Below are 14,266 nucleotides of genomic sequence, written 5' to 3'. Positions count from 1 at the left end.
CACCTTTACGAGCATTAAAAGATTCTCTTGGTTCTGCGTGTTTGCTTGGAAAATCTTAATGGTAGGAGAGATGGAGTGGGGGGGGGGGGGGGCGGTAGGGTTAGTAAAGAAGGACATGACAAATATCTAAAACAATGCTCAGCGTTTGAAAGGTTCTTGAGAAGTTTTAGAAGCACGGCACATCCACTCTTTCCCTACCAGTCCTCATACCCCCATCTCACAGTGGACTAAACAACTAAATCTATGAACGGGGAGGGGGGAGACAAAACAACGACGGTACAAATTCAACACTGTGACCTGTGCCACTTGGAAGTGAACATTTTGCGCACACACACACACACACACACACAAAAAGTGAACATCAGTCATATCCTGTAATGACTGAGGTGGGGAGTTCCACAAGGTCTTGCGTGACTGGCCGTAGCATTGCTATGGGGACGAGAGGGATTCTTTACTTAACTGCACAGGAGCGGCTGCGTGGAATGGGCTGTCCTTGGCTGGGATTGGCTCATGCTGATCAGCTGGTGGTCTGCAGGCTGGTGGTATATACATATACATACTACTATATTATTACCTTATAGCCTACATATTTAAAATAGGGACTGCAGTGATGTTATCTACAGTGGTGTAATTGCTCTTTTTTTGTGCAGATCCATTTTTCAGTTCAGAGACCCAGGGGACATTCATTCCTTTCTCCAAAAAGAAAATGAATCTTAAAACCACATGCTGTCTGACAGGATGTGACATCATAAAAAAGGGGGTGGGCCATTGTTGAGGGGGTGGATATTTATCCCAGCTGCAGAAAATTAGACTGGAGACTGGATGCTTCATCCTACAGACAATCAAATCTGAGTGTTTTTCTCAGTGTGTTTTTAAGAATTACTAAAGGCTACTTTTTTTGGTGTGTGTGTGTTGGGGGGGCGTGATGGTAGTTAAGATATAAAAGATCTCATGAATGCTAGAATTTCAATACAATAAAAAGATTTGGATTAGGAAACAGAAAACAATTAAAAGTGTGACACTGTAGAACCTTAAAAAAACAGAATGATGCATGAGAGAGAGAGAGAGAGGCAAAATGTGCTGATCTGCTTTTGTTTTTCTAGTGCAAAAGGACAAACAAGGGAAGACACAAGGGAAAAAATCGATGAAAAAATGTAAGGTACGAATAATGTTTAAGCATATTAGAATCATTGTATTGTAAAATATGGTCATCACAGGCCATGCAAATTTGTTTATTTCTTTATTTATTAGCCAAAGGAGAACGCAGACAAATCCCTCAGAGACTGAAACCGTGTCTGATAAGTTAATACTAATTAAGCTAACGCAGCACTGTGTGCAACAGGACGAATTCAAGCCCAGAAGCCTAGGAAGGCCCTGTTCCATCACCATGGCGTTCTTGGTACCGGCTTAAGCTAAATTCTGTTAGGGGGGCTAAAATAATCTCTTGGCCTTCTTCCTGTAATGTACTCTACAGTACACTGTTGCATATTTGTATGACCATTCCCTGTAACTCAGGACATTTCATCAACTGTTCCCGGTATGAAGTTACTTCTCGGGGGTAAATAACTTTTTTATACAATTTGATAACTGTAGCCAGGGTTCTATAGGCACATGTCCTCAACTTTGGCTTACAATACACATAAATGCACCTTAGCTTTTTTTTTTTTTTTCCTTCTTCACAGTTCATTCTGTTTAATCGCTGGACTTAACACATGCATTTTAAGCCAAAGGTAAGGGCAAATGGTAATTGAACCCAGGTGTGTAATGTGGAGAAACACTGACTCTGGGCCTGTGGTTATGCCAGATGTTGAGGTTAGAGGAGACACTGCATGGCAGGCTTCCCCTGCCATTCCTGCGGCATGCTGGGAACCCCCAATTCCCATCATGCAACAGGAGCAGGTACACTTTCAGTGCCTCCATTCTCATGCAGTAACAGGAACGGGCAGCTGTAAATCTACTTTTTCAATCGTTTTGGAGACTCTTGAAAACGCATACCTTACTGCTTGTTCAACCAACCTGACATGTTTGCTGAAAACAGGGTGGAAGTTTGTTTGTTCCGTATTTTCCCAATAATAATAATAATAATAATAATAATAATAATAATAATAATAATAATAATATGAAAAGATAAACCTGTGGTTGGGTTGTCACAGACTGCCACACTTCAGAACCAGAACTGGGATCCCTTCACAAATCACGTTCAACATACATTATGGAAGATTCGCAGATGACAGCTGTGATAACTCCAGTTGTGATGTCATGACATTTCGGAGGACAAGCCAGACTGACTACGGAGTGAGTTTGCACAGATCTGGTCAGGATCACTGTCAAAATGAATATTTACATCAACAGAAAAAAATGTGCATTCTCCACTTCATCCCCCATTCAGGGGATGAAGGTGTTTTGCAGACCATGGATCTCGGTGCATCGGGGATGGGGCAGTATAGGACGGCCCACAGGCGTATTTTGTGGTTTTCGCAGTTGTTATTCCACAGTGGTCTCCAATCACAGCACACACACTAAACTGCAAGACACGGAGGAAAAAAAAAACAAAACAAAAACAAGATGTGATATATTGCAAGTTAATGAGCACGAACCGTGTGTGTTTTGTGTGTGTGCGTGTGCGTGTGGGGGTGGGGCTGGAGGGGGGAACATATGGAGACAACCAGACACCATGCCTAACGGTGAAACACACACCAGTCTCGAGGGATTAATTGAGGCTGTTGTAGCAGCACTTGTTGTTAAAGAGGTGGCTCTGGAAAAGTGCTATATTTACACGGAGAAGGTAATGAGCGGGTCCATATTCTGCGTCTGAAGGGGAAAAACCTGCGGGACCCTCCCGGGTTGCGGATTGTTTTCATTCTAAATAAAATAATTGCAACAGAGCTTTCCAATTAATGTCCCTCAGCATATTTCCCGCCCCTCTTCCTGTTCTGACTCAGAAGGAGACACCGGGCTCACATTATTTGATTGACTTAATTAATGATTCCCCAGATGTGGGTAATTATGTTGAAATGACCTTAACAGACCCCAGCGGGTGCTGCCTGACTTTCAGCTGCTTTCTGTCAACACAAACACATGCACACACGCACGCACAGGCACACACACACACACGCATGCACGCACGCACGCACACACACAACCCCAAGTACAGACACACACAGACATGCAAAACCACAAGTACAGAAGCACACACATGCACATGCACACATGGGCAAACAGACACACACACACCCACACAAAAACCCCAAGTATAGAAACAGAAACACAGACACACACACACACGCACACATAATCCTAATGAGAGTAGTACAGTATCATAGTGATATGTATTTGAAGCTAGTACGGTCTTTGTGGCTGTGTCAAATGAAAGCTATCCCCTTTGCAGATGAGTCAAATCTGATATTTTCTTGATTAATATTTGCTAATACATACAAAAATAACATGAATATATTTATAATACAAAATGACAAGATATTCAGTATTGATATATTTAATTTATAACAACACATTTTTCCACATTATTGCATTCCCAGTAGAGTTATAAATGGAAATATTGCACAAAATGTCAGTAGCACCACCTGATTGTAAAATATTCTGCATTGAATATTTCAACAACTACTTACCATTTCTCATATTTTGAACTACGTACTTTGGGAGTAAATATCCTGAACAAGACCACTGGTGCCTTAGGTAAAATTTCAGTATTCTTGGACTACATGAAATACCAACAGTTTTCACCAGAGGGTGCAAAACTCCCACAGGGACCAATGAAGATCACTGTATGGCACAGCCTGGGGACACAAGCAGATAACTGACCTGCCCCTCTCCCCCTCTCTCTCTCTTCCTCTACCTCTCTCCCTCTCTCTTTATCTCAATTCCAAACAACATAAACAACATATATAGCTAATGGTTACCGTTTAGCTTTGCCAGATCACATTTAACAATTAAGGTGTCATTCATTTGTGATAAAAATGTGATTTGTATTTTAAAAATCCACTTTAATGAAGGCATGGGGAGCATAAATCATATTTGTCTGTGAAAAAAATGTTTTTATCCAGTAGATTATTGATATTTACTGTTTTGAACGAACATTTAAAAATATTATTAACCTTTATCTTATTATATTCAAAGAAGCTACATAGGCAAAAGACATACAGCAAATACAGATAATTGATTCTACAAATATAAACAGAAAACAAGAACCAAATTTACAGTCACTGGCTATGAAGTCAAGGGTTAAGAATAAGAATAACTTTTGAGACGATGGAATAACCTTACAGATATGAAGTAAAACAGCAGTGAGGGTATTTCCACGTGTTCTCTATATATACAGGCTAATATTAAGTCACTATGCAAGCACAAAGACAGAGTACCTCTCTCAAAAATTATGAAGGCACAGACGTCATGCCTGTGACTTTCTATGTGTCACTGCTGGTTTCTGGTCACAAGATGGCCATTGTCTCAGCAGCACTAGATGATGGGTCAAGTGAACATCGATGAAGAAGGTTTCGCTCCTCATGTTTTGAAAATGAAAAAAAAGCACTGTTTCCAGGGCAGCCAAGCCAAAGCGATTCTGTGTTTTGACACATGCCGTGGTCTGGTATGGGTTCCTGAGTGCGACGAGGCCGACCACTCTGACATTGTGATGTCATACGGTCAGGAATTCCAAATGTAATTAGAGATTCCAATCAGAGTTTGTTTTAAAAAAATAAAAGAAATAAATAATAATAATAATAATAATAATAAAAAATACGCTCCTACGCCCCTCATTTACTTATAGAGTGTGTAAACTGCACCTCTCTAACAGAATCTTACTCAATCTGCTGGGGGGACAAGAGGGCTGGAACAAGAAGGCCCTTCAAAAGCAAATAGAAACAAGACTAAACAAAATAAAAAGCTGTTCTGGGAACCTGTGTGCAGTTTTTTACCTATTAATTGGATTTTTACTCTACATGCGTGGTGTGCGTGAGTGTGTGTGTGTACACACACTATAAAACATTTATAAAAGTGTTTGTTTTCTTTCTGAAAAAAAGAAAGCAAGGAACGGCCAATATGGCAGTAATGAGAGTCAGTCTCCCCACCTTGTTTGGACAGACTTTAGCAATTTAGAGAGCACTGTGCTGCCGCTGAAGCCGTGGGGTGTGTGTGTGTGTGTGTGTTATTTGGGGTGGGGTGGTGGGCGCGGCGGGGCAGCATCCCCTGGGAACGGCGCGTGTGCGCTGGCCAGAATCGGATCATGTTGTAGGCGCCTGCTACCTTAAAAAAAAACCAGAGAGAAAAAACAACTCCTGGCCAAAAACATCACGCAGTTCTTAACCGCTTGAAATGCTCAGGGAAAGTCGGCTCTGACCGCTCAGGTTAAACTTTTTTTTTTTACTTTCCCTTCCCCCCTTTCAAGGACTCAATTTATAACTGTTCTATTCCAGTTAATATATTTTGCTTCCAAAATAAGATGGAAAATGCCATGTCAGGTTTCAGATTTACGGGAAGGTACAAGGGAACGATTCGTTTCCCTCACCTAGCCATTGCCCCCCCCCCCCTCCCCCATGGGTTATAACACCTGAAACAGCGTCATTCAAGGGTGTGGGGGCCAACTGTATTTCTCCCCTTGCTGACGTGATGCATTACGGGTGGGTGAGTGAGCTCTGGTGCACGGACGGGCCCCACGGTCGAGTTTTGAAGCTGGACCGTGCCAGCGCTGCCCTGAAGAGAGACACGCATCTGGCTCTAGCGTCCTCAAATCTTTGTGTCTCTACGTTCTAGGGGCCAGTTGGTGAGACAGTTATAGGCCCCTGATTAGTCGCTGTAACCAGTTCTCATTTCTCAGGAAGAGAGGAAAGGCTTTTGTCAGCTGATCGAAGACAGAAGAGCAAAACACATTCTAAATGGAGAGGAATGACCCCCCACCCCCCCGCCCCCCCTTCCCACTTGCTCCCTTCCCATCAGCCACCTGCAAACGTGACACCAGCGGTCCACCCACGCCGTGCTTGAGAGTTAAAAACGATGGCCGCACTGCATTCAGCTTTGATTTAAATGTTGAGACGGAGGTGCCAGAATCTGAGAAAGACAAAACCCATGCGCTCGGCAATTTCACCGTCTTTGTGTAAATATTCCTTTTGGCTGTTCCCTGCCGTCCTGCTCCTGATACAAAAGCTTTTTCCAAACCAACTGTGACCTGTGGTAGCCCTGGCAGTCCGGACTGGGCCCGGTTCAAATCCTTAATTAAGCTCGGCCTCGGTGGAAATGAGGCCTGCAGCTAATAAAGTTCCCCTGTCTTTCAACATGCAGCTCTCACATGACACGGCAGAAACACTGTTGCCATGCAACAGACCGTTTCAACAACAGCGTTTCTGTGAGGACGCTGTGAGGAAAGATCAATAAAATGCTAATTCCAATGTATAATACATGCATGAAAGAGCTCCGTGTCGCCTATGTCCATGTCAAGGTCTGTGCAGAGTAAATTGCTGATGGGGACGGTAAAGACTAATATTTCTCTGCTGTACTCAGAGGAGAACAGAAACTTGACACACTTTTAAAAATTAATAAATAATTGATGAGAGTGCCTGGCCCTTTGGTCCTGAAAAGAGCGCCAGTTTCTGTTTTTCATAGTTTTTTATTTATTTAAAAAAGACGGTAGTGGCTGCTCATCATTGTCAATTAAATTATTCTCTTCACAAGAAAGCATGAGATCTGATCTGATGGTCACAATTAGCTGGCACTCAAACTTCTGATGGTTTGGTGACCTGTCCAGGCTGTATTCCTGCCTTTCACCCAATAACTGCTGGGACAGGATCCAGCCATCCTGCAGCCCTGACCAGGAGTAAGTGGTTTAGAAAATGGATGGAGTAGTAGCAGTAGCAGTAGCAGTAGCAGTAGCAGTGATTGTAGAAGTAGCATTACTGATGAAGTAAGTGCCAGACCAACAAGAGCAACAGACCAGAATAATCCCCGTTCTGTAAGGACATGTCACCGGTCGACAGAACCTCCCTGTTCACGCTGTAAGCTCTGACATCATCGCACCGAGTTGGAGTTGAGTCATTTCGGCGAGAATTAGTCTCGGCCTGACTGGACGGATGACAAGCTTCTGCCACAATATTCTCTTCGGGTTTCATGAGAAGATTCAAATTTTTTTTTTTCAGAGCCCAAAAAAGTAACTTGTAGAAATAAACATGTCACTGGCCTAGTGACGTACTCCCGTTTCCCTTGGTCAGGTATCACTGTGCGCTTTGTGAACGTAATAAACGCGGTGACTGATGCTTAAATTACACACGCCGCACGCCCAGCCTGACCCAACATCCTTAACTGTGACCGACTCATTGTTCGACAAGCTTCGCGGTGCGGAAACCAGGATGAGGTTCGACCAACAACGGCCTTCCAGGTTCGGATTACGGGATTTATTTTCCACGATACTTCTGGGCTCTACAATACACAGACAGAATTTATTTATTTATTTTTTATTTTCTGGTGAACAATTTACATTTATGCTTGTATTTCACACAACGTAAAACAAATCAATTATTGGAAGGACGGGGACGTTGTGGAATGAAAACCGATCTGTGGTTTCCAAATACTGCTGAGGTTTACCACACGAGACATCATGGAAATTTAATTAATAACAGGACCTTAACTGCCCTTATTAGTTGGTTTCATACAAGAGGTAAAGCTGCCAATATATATACAAGCTGTTTCTTGCATACAGTCTATTTGCATTTAAATCCAAAATGGCTTCATGACAGGGCATTCCCAGGACATTACGTGCAGATACTGAACACACATCGAGAATTCCCACAGTATTAGAATCAGAAACTGCCATTTTAAATTTCAAAGCTATTATAATGAGTCACACAGAGCCCTGTATATGTTTCCACTAACACACATATGTCCCAAGCAAAATCTGTGGAAATACAGTGTTTCGTTAGACAACTGTACAAGGCAGAGCCGTTTTTGAAAATTGACAACAGTCCAGCGAGGGCCATTGTTGTTCCGTATAAAGAAATGACTGTGAATAACCCCACTGTGAACATGGGCACAGCCTTGAATCCCTTTCTTAACTGGAGGCTGTGACGTCTGACAAGCCCAAAGTAAAGGGGGAATAAACGTGCATGAATAGGTCTACATAACCAGGCGTATTATTCCCAAATAAACTAAAATGGAATCGGACACTGGCTCCGGATGCAGATTGGCCCACGTCAAGACCGCAAATACTTTCCGTTCCAACACAGGTGTTTACTTCTATTCCAAATCTATAGCAAAATCACAAAGGTGAGTGGATATGAGATATCCTGATGGCCTTTATGCTGTAAAGCCCTTGCAGTAAACATTGACAATGAGGGATTAAACAGGTGTGTGTGTGTGTGTGTGTGTGTGTGTGTGTGCGCGTGTGTGTGTGTGTGCATGTGTGTGTTTATGTGATGGTGCTTGGACAGAGCCAGGCATTGTGAAACTGGGGAACCAGTTTGAGGTTTTCTTGGCAAAGACTACCTGTTAAATACCTGCAAGGGTTACGTATGAAGATAAACTAGAAAAATATTCAAAGTGCTCTCTGAAAGGTGACACCAATTCAGTCCTGAAGAAACACAATAGTCACACTGTCCTAAATCAGGAAATAAAATGACAATGATAAATGCCAAAGTTTGACAGTCAAGCACTTTTTCATTTTTGACAGTCTGCACTCTCTCTCTTTCAACTGTGTCAAACTGCTCACAATCTCTCTCTCACTGTTACACACACACACACACACACACACACACTCTCTTTCTCAACATTGTCAAACTGCTCACAATGCCATATATCCAAATGGAAGCATTTAAACTGTTTTGCCAGTTGTCTTTCCCCAATTTAGTTTTCTGACCAATGACTGCCAATTGAGAAGATGGCAGCCATATTGCCAGGGGTCAGAGGTCACGGTTCATGGCCAGCTGTGCCCGGGTCAGGGTAGATTTGTCATTAATGCCCTGGACTGCCAGAGAAGATGGCTATCAGACCTGAGGAGTCCTCCCTGAACCAGGCGGAGGGTGGACCGCAAAAACACCCCAATTACCCACCTTCCAGTCACTGCAGTTCAAACCGAACAGCACAATATTCCTTCATCTGTTCCCCAGGTGGGCTCAGAGTTTCACAAACAGCAGACTGAGAGGGGGACTCACAGAGAGGCACGAGGCTGCACTGACTGAAATTCATGCTGAAATTTATCGGTTGATATGCAGTTGCTCTCTCATCATTAGAAAGTGATGACATATTGCATTTTGCCATCAACATTCGATCTGTTCTTAAACAGAAGGTGTCTCCATTCCAGTTATGGGAGTGCTATACTCAAGAATCTGACATAATGTATTCCGTTAATCTTTCTGTTGATATACATATTAATATTTGTGATTTCTTTTGGTTCAAAAGAAGGGTACAAACCCTGCGTGGCAAAACTATGTGTATGCATCTTGATATTCACAGAATAACACTGAGCCTAGAAGAAAGGCTCAGATTACAGATATATCTAAAGAATTCATTGTCAACAATTGCATCATGATAACTTCCTGTGTCAAAAAACAAAAACAAAACACTGTGACTCAATCCCTTATCCTTAACCTTGACTTGCAAAAGAAATGCTACTTTGTTCCAGTGGGGGAAAAAAATAATTCTAAATTGTTAAATTGTTATTCATTTTTGTAACTGCTGATCATGTGCACTGCAAGTGTAAAGGACAACAGTTGCCTTTAAGGAGAAATATTGATCGTATACGGGGCAATCTTACCTTTCAGATATTTAGGTGAAAAATAAAAGGACATGCATTAGCCTATAAGTCATGTAAACTGCATTTAACTCATGGCAAGAAAAGGAATACCCAGGATATCCACAAAAGGCTACGCATTAATAACAGTCATTGCTCGCCGAAGATCTGGACAAGCCATTTGCTGAGCTCGGGGTTAAGTGAAGAACCTTCAGTTCGCTTCCAAGCGTACACATCGCTTTAAAAAGGCTCAGCTGTGACCGTACGGTAGCGTTTCCAACTTTTTTCTGAGGGAAGTTTTTAAAAGTTTTTTCTCCCTCCAACCTCAGTAAAATGGGTACATTGTACAGTGGTGTTACGGGCCTTTGAGCACTGAAACCACTCGCTTCACATCTTCTCATTACATTACAGGCATTTAGCAGACGCTCTTATCCAGAGCAACTTACACAACTTTTTACATTGTATCCATTTATACAGCTGGATATATACTGAAGCAATTTCGGTGAAGTACCTTGCTCAAGGGTACAACGGCAGTGTCCTACCCGGGAATCGAACCTGCGACCTTTTGATTACAAGCCCAGTTCCTTACCCACTGTGCTACGCTCCGTCCTCCGCGCGTTGGCCGAGGTTCCCCCTGAAGCCCCCACCTGCCTCACAACGTAATTAAGGCTGCTGCACTTTCAGGGTCCTCACTCTTCTCAGAATCAAAAGATTCCTTCTTTTTTTTTTTTATAAAAGCGCACGTCTGTGCCAGCCCTGGACCGACTCTACGCAAGCGGGAGAGGGGGGGGAGGGAGGAGGAACAAGGGCGTTTTCCTCCACGAAGGCATGGCTCCGACCGAAATGTACACCCTGTGAGCTGAGGGTTTTTAGGGTCACGTTGGAAATGGCCCATGCCACATTTGCCCACCTCCGAAAATATGCTGCAGGTAGCGCTCCCACTCCCGTTCGTACCGCAAGTTCAAGACCTGCTTATATGGTGACAAAGCAAAATCCATGCTGGGGTTCGAAAAGTGACTCGGGAGCATTTAAAGTCACTTCCATTGCCACGTTCTTGCCAAGAATACCCCGGAAGAATCTAAAAACGTCTGCACTCTATAGACAATGTTTGATACCTGTGCAACCTGTAAACAGGGCTTTCAAATGTCTCCTCGGGAGCTCTATACAGCCATATCCTGTATAAGAAGATATGAAAGAATGAAGAAGAAGATATGAAGAAGAAAAATTAAGACCAATCTACTTTCCTCAAAAAATTTTTCATCTTATCATACCCCATACTTACCCTTTGATGATAGCATTTACCCTTTTGAAACTAGCAATGAAATTACAAAACAACCTCAGCACTAATTGTGTAGATAGTACTGTTTTGTCTCCAGAATTCTCATACTTGTTAATGTCAGGATGCAAAGCTATGGTGTCAACCTGAAGTTCAAAGAACTTCTGTAAGTCACTGTCAATAAGAGCACCTGCCGAACGATGTAAATGTATTTACAAACAGGGCCAACAACAACACGAACGACCACAGGAACGGCAGTAGTAGCAGCAGAACCAGCAATAGTAGCTAGCAGCACTTAAATCACCGCCATAAACTGGATTCCGTTTCATTTTTATTCATTTATTTATTCGTTCCAGTTTAGTGGCATTGCACATGGCTGCAGCCTCGACGCAAACCCACCTCAGACTGTTTAATGTTGTCTCTCCGGGGAAGCCGTCGCTATAATGCTGACGTACCGCTTCCGCTCTCTGATTGCTGATTACACCTTTATCGGCCCCTGCCTCCCCTCACTGCCCCAGATGGTTTCCAGAGCAGGTTAAGAAGCCCTCTCAACTGCAAATCAACCGCATATACACCAGAATTACTCCGAACTTCGAGCCGATCCGCTAATAGTCTCCTCTTGGAGCGTGATGTTGCGTGAGGCCTTTTTTTTTTTTCCTCCTCCCGGTAAATTGTTTTAAAAAGAAGCGCTAATGGCTTTGCCAGAGCTTTTGAATCTTTGCCTCGACTAATATAAAAATCCCCACTTACGCATCCTAGCAGCTGGTTTTGCGTTGAAGGGCTGAGTAGTCCCTGGTTACTGAGCAGCCCCTGACAGAAGTATGAATTATCTATGTGGGAAAGCCAGCATTAGGGCGAGCAGAGGATTTGAGAAGGTCTTGCAAAGGCTTTCAAGCATGGGATCAGCATGGGCCTCCGAGACAACTCAAAAACATATCAAATACCAAAGTTAAAATTCTTAACTTTTCCTTAGCTCTTCAACAGAACCCGATTTCGCCTAATTCAATCCTGTCCTCATCTTAGTATGCGGGGAGACCAAACACCGTCTGCCAAAGTAATCTTTGCACATGAACTGTAGCGATGACATCGTAAATCATTTTAATGTGATTTTGACTGAAGAATCGCTTTCCTTTTTTAATGGTAATATTAGATTATGTACACACTTAGTTTTTTTGTTTTTTTTTTGCTTTCTGCCCACTGTTGTGACATTTTTCAAGGACATACCCTTTAAAACATTCTTGCCACGGAGTACATTTAATACGTTTATCATAAATAAGGAGTAGAACACAAAACATTCTAATGTCATAAAATTTATATTACCATAAATGCATGTACTGTACTCTGAATCAGTGTGCAGTGTAATATGAAACATTCCATTCAACATGTAAAAACAATACGAATGGACATATTCGGTGCCCGTCCTTATTGCCAGCATTCACTGCAGATGTTAAAATGGAGGAAATAAAAATCTCACATTCCAAGGGTCGTGTGTCACACAGATGTGTGCCCGCGATAAGTCTGCTTCCACCGGAGAGGTTCGCGCCGGAGAGAGATTACCGCGGCCATCGCTTCCGAAGATCGCCGCGCGGCTCCTAGGGGCGGACAGGCGCCGTCCCTCTGCGTCTTTCCTGCGGCACGTCCCGCGAACGCCCCTCTTCCCGTAAAAACGCCGCTCCCTCCCTTCCACCGGTGAACGGCGGGGCCCGCAGAAAGCGAATAAAGAGGAGGTTAAGCTGAAACAGGCGATATCGCACGAGGGAAAGCATTTGTGCCGGTTCATTTAAAATGTTTATGATGTTAAGATTGCGGAGTGGGAAGATAAGGATGTGAAGACTGGCACAGTGACTCACTGGCCTGATAGTGCCTATTGGGGTCGTGTAGGACCTTTATGCCGTTTACATTTCTTTCCCAAAAACACTCACCAGCTTAAGGTAACTAAACCATAAATTCTGACCAAACAAAAAGTTAATGTGCTGAATATGAGCAATACATATATACTGTATGTATTATAGCCTGGTACATGGTTCATATAAATTATCAAATTGAGTTTAGATGTTATTGGCAGATGAAGAATACGAATGAGGAAGATGCAATGCCGTCTTACTGCTGTAGGACTACAGGATATAAAACCTGATCACCAGAAGAATGCAGGACCCTACCAAGTATAGCATGTAAATCCACTGCTATCTTTTATCCTGGAGGAAATGGCACAATGTGTGTGTGCGTGTGAGTGTGTGTATGTGTGCATGCCCACGTGTGTGTGCGTGTGTCTGTGTGAGCATGTGTGTGTGCCTGTGCATGCCCATGTGTGTGTGTGCATATGTGTCTGTGTGTGTCTGAGTGTGTGTGTGTGTGTGTGCGTGTGCATGCCCACGTGTGTGTGTGCATATGTATCTGTGTGTGTTTGTTTGTGTGCGTGTGTCTGTGTGTGTCTGTATGTGTGTGTGTGTGTGTGTGTGTGTGTGTGGTTTGTAGGTTTCCACAGAGCAGAGTGTGATTAGTGAAAATTGCCTGCAGTCCATTCTAGGCATTGTTCTGGTTACCCTGGAAAGGCAAATATAAACCATTCCCTTTCAACAGACAAAACAAAAGCATAATAATGTGTTTGTCATCTGTTTTTTCCCCTCTCTTTCTAAACCATTATTTGGCTCACATCCTCTCCATTCACCTTCTTTTCGGTGAAGTACTGCTATGCTAATATTACTGTCTTAAATTAAGGACTACTGTAAAAAATATCTCTAATTCTATTAATGCGATTTTACTTTGGTTGGAATAAGGACTGTAGAGGCTGCCCAACACCAGGTGGATACTTGGACAGAATTGTCCAATGCAACAGAAAGGAGTGACAGTGACAGAAGAGACAGACAAAGTGAGAATGGAGTTCTTTGTTCGCGCTGGTACAACACTTACAAGGGAACAGAGAGGGGCCAGATGTGCCACAGGTTCCTTTATGCGCCTCCTATAGGTGTCCCTCTCACTGGCTGGACATGAGTCTCCAGCTCCAACCAACTGGACCACGGCACACCCTGAGGAGCATTAAACTCCAACCAATCAGATATTACAGGCATTTTACATTACAGGCATATGCGACCTTTCAATCAATCATCAGTAGGGAAGGCAGTGATTCTAACTGCAATTGTACTGATTGAATGAAACCAATCCTAATACACATAGAAACATGATGGGAAAAAAGAGTTGAAAAAAAACAGAAGACTAAACAAGTAATGTGTCCTTTGGCTGAAGACCCAAGGAACAACAAAACA

The 14,266-nt window shown here is 42.9% G+C and overlaps 1 long non-coding RNA gene across 1 annotated transcript in view; it reads right to left on the bottom strand.

The window, feature by feature from the left end:
• Window positions 1–203: 203 nt before the first annotated feature.
• The window catches only part of LOC135243975 (uncharacterized), a 46,354-nt gene continuing 32,291 nt past the window's right edge, over window positions 204–14,266 (bottom strand). Inside the window, exon 3 of the long non-coding RNA XR_010326868.1 lies at window positions 204–2,524. This is a non-coding gene — a long non-coding RNA (uncharacterized LOC135243975). The remainder of the gene's footprint in view (window positions 2,525–14,266) is intronic.

Source organism: Anguilla rostrata, chromosome 17, assembly GCF_018555375.3.
Source record: "Anguilla rostrata isolate EN2019 chromosome 17, ASM1855537v3, whole genome shotgun sequence".
Taxonomy (NCBI): domain Eukaryota; kingdom Metazoa; phylum Chordata; class Actinopteri; order Anguilliformes; family Anguillidae; genus Anguilla; species Anguilla rostrata.
This window is presented reverse-complemented; position numbering and strand designations above follow the sequence as displayed.